A 3,415-nucleotide genomic window follows, 5' to 3' on the forward strand; every position below is an offset into this window, starting at 1 on the left:
GAGCGGGAAAGGTAATATTTTTCGAATATATGACGAGAGGGACAAGTGCTTGAGAGAGGACTTCCCTATCAATACAAGTGTCTGAGAGGCGACTTTCCTATCATTCTCCTGGATAGTTTTGTTTCTGAAATCAACAGAGTGAGGTATCATGCAGTAGCACAGGTGATGTAGTTTTGTTGCTCGACTTTCTTACACTGCGACCGAAAGGTGTCTCAGTTGTTGACAACAAATTCCAGCTGTGTTGAACACACCCCTTGGGGCAGAATTCGTAGTCCAAAACACACTTATGGAGTTATCAAATGTAAAATATTATGTTCACACTACACTTTACTCTAGTCTATGTCTTTTAGTGGGGCTCAGTCTTTCATTTCTTCTTAGGAAATTAACGATAAAGGCATCATAACACGTCACCAGTAACAGTACTGCATAGGAATGCTCAATGAGCGACCTGATGACGTTCAATAATAGTCACTCCGTTGATTTTTGTTGTTTCGAATTAGAGCATGCAGTACTCCTACAGCAGGCTTCTGAACTTTGCTTGTTGAATGCAAATGTCGCATGACGGTAAAATGGAAATCAGTCACATATATCAGTAGTCGAGACTTCCTTAATGTGAAAAATCATTCATGCCAGAACGATCTTTGTTGAAACAAGAATATCTTTTTCTGGCGTACTTTTCCCAAAGGCACTCGCTCCACGCACAGTTCAAATCTTTCTAGCTGCCTCCTCTACATTCACCCCTCTGTTATACCAAAAGTAAACGTTGTGTTGCAGATGTTACTCCTTTTTCCACTTGCGACTCAATTTTACAAGGCATAACTGTTGTTCATGATTTTCAAGTATGCAAAATCCAATGCGTAACTGCAAGATGATAACTAGAACTTCAAATTCGAAAATGGCATTGATACATACACTGACAGCGTGGCGCCGCCTTCACATGGGCGGCACCGGATTTCAGGCGGCGGGTGGCGTCTGGCCGGTGGCCGGTAGCCGCTGCAGCGCGAGGAAACGCTCGAGCGTAAGCTGTTATGATCGCGACGCAGCCACGAGCTGTCCTGCGGAATTGTTTCTGGAATACTTGTTATTGCGGGTGCGTAGAATATTACGCGAATTGTCTTCGATGTTCAATCAGACTCTTCACTTTACACCGAAATGTGATAAAAAAAACAGTTGGACGCGAACATGCGACTCCAAGTTCAGAATGCACGACGGTTACCGCAAGACCACAGGCTCACTTCCTCCTAACACTTCCCCATCTTACAGTGGGCGGTCAGTTGTATTGGCCACCTTAAGTGAACGACTCGGACTTAGACTCTGTGGCGGCCGGCCGGCGGTCAGTTTTTATGTATGAGACTGTACAATGTAAGATGATCAAACTCGGCATTCGTAAGGAGTGGTTTTGTAAAGCCCTGAAAAAGTTTTCATAGGACAAATGGACTAGAAGTTAAGTAGCTCGGCTTTGGAAGACGAGACCTTTTTTTCAGCTTGCTACGCTATTCATTCTTTCTCAGCTCTTTAGTTCGTCTTACAAGTCAGTCTAACATTGCTACAAATAGTTTTTACCCGAACCCAGATGATTCTGCAAAGATCTGCATAGATTTCTCACAGACAGCTTCACTGTATCATACACAGCGAGGTAAATTCACAAGGACATGTAATACGAAGAAACCGATGGACGTGTGAGAGTCTTGCGTGAGGATTCCTGGGAACTGACTGCTACAGCGAATATCATGTCGCCGTGCGGTTCTAGGCGCTTCAGTTTGGAACCGCGTGACCGCTACGGTCGCAGGTTCGAATCCTGCCTCGGGCATGGATGTGTGTGATGTCCTTAGGTTAGTTAGGTTTAAGTAGTTCTAAGTTCTAGGGGACTGATGACCACAGATGTTAAGTCCCATAGTGCTCAGAGCCATTTGAACCATTTTTGAATATCATATCTTACGGTGCATTTTCACCACTCCACGCGCGGACGCGATACAGCTGCAAAAAGTTATTTTGGCCTTTTGTAGCGAAACGTTGCGCGGAACAAGCACGAAAAGAGTGAGGACCACGCCCGTTTTCTTCAGCGCATTCCCTCTTCATGCCCCATTTTGATGGCCTTTTCTTACCAATAACACAAAAACGAATACTTTTTGTAGCAATCGATGAGGTTCGTTCACTGTTTTGTGATAACAAACAGCGACGTTTACACAGCACGAAATGAGAGATGCAAAGCCCTTTCATGAAAAACAAGCTGGTTTTTGCTTAGAGATGGTGGTTGTAGCTGCAACAACCGGTTTTTAGTCACCGGTTATTTCATTCTCAGCGTAACCTGACTGCTAAAGTCGCTCAAAATAACCTGTTTCAGAAATAACCAATTTTCGGTTTTTTAATGCTGTTGTTTCCAGTAATAAACTTACACGAAAAACAGAGTTCTGAATTGTCAGTTTTCAGCTTTTAGCATTGACTGTTCGTAATGCCCAAATAGGGGTGCGATCCTCGATTACAACATGATTTTTGAGCAAGTTTTCAAAAAATTAGAATGAATAGGAGAATATTAGTACTTTTTTTGTAGTATTCAATCTCCCATTACTTTTCGAGACGCCGGTAGAAGATAAGCAATATTCAATTTTTATTACGCTGTAAGAGGAAGAGCCAACGGCCTTGCCACAGCGGTAACACCGGTTCCCGTCAGATCACCGAAGTTAAGCGCTGTTGGGCTGGGCTAGCACTTGGGTGGGTGACCATCCAGTCTACCGAGCGCTGTTGCCAATCGGGGTGCTCTCAGCCCTTGTGAGGCAAACTGAGGAGCTACTTGATTGGGAAGTAGAGGCTCCGGACTCGTAAATTGACATACGGTCGGGAGAGCGGTGTGCTGACCACAAACCCCTCCATATCCGCATCCAGTGACGTCTGTGGACTTAGAATGACACGGCGGCCGGTCGGTATCGTTGGGCCTTCATGGCACGAACGGACGGAGTTTAGTTTAGTTTAGTTTAGTTTAGTAGTAAGAGGAAGAAAGACACATGACGAAGGAACTATCCGAATGGAACGAAAATCGGTGATGTACATTTACAGACAAATAAATGATTACAGTTACAGAAGTGTTAGATATTCATTCAAGAGGAAGAACTTCAGCAAGTCAGCAACGCTTTGGCCCACCTCTGGCCTTTATGCAAGCTATTATTCGGCTTGGCACTGATTGTTAGAGCTGTTGGTTGTCCTATTGAGGGATATTGTGCCAAATTCTATCCAAATGGCGCGACAGATCGTCAAAATCCCGAGCTGGTTGAAGGGTCCTGTTCATAATGCTCCAAACGTTCTCAATTGGGAACAGATCCGGCGAACTCGCTATCCAAGTTATGGTTTGGCAAGCAAGAAGACAAGCAGTAGAAACTCTCGTCGTGTGCAGGCAAGCATTGTCTTGCTGTAATGTAAG

The 3,415-nt window shown here is 44.4% G+C and overlaps 1 pseudogene; it reads left to right on the plus strand.

Annotated features, from left to right (window-relative positions):
* The first annotated feature begins 2,630 nt into the window (after positions 1–2,630).
* LOC124597424 lies at positions 2,631–2,748 on the plus strand (annotated as a pseudogene).
* The last annotated feature ends 667 nt before the right edge of the window (positions 2,749–3,415 follow it).

This window comes from Schistocerca americana, chromosome 2 (assembly GCF_021461395.2).
Source record: "Schistocerca americana isolate TAMUIC-IGC-003095 chromosome 2, iqSchAmer2.1, whole genome shotgun sequence".
NCBI classification, from domain to species: domain Eukaryota; kingdom Metazoa; phylum Arthropoda; class Insecta; order Orthoptera; family Acrididae; genus Schistocerca; species Schistocerca americana.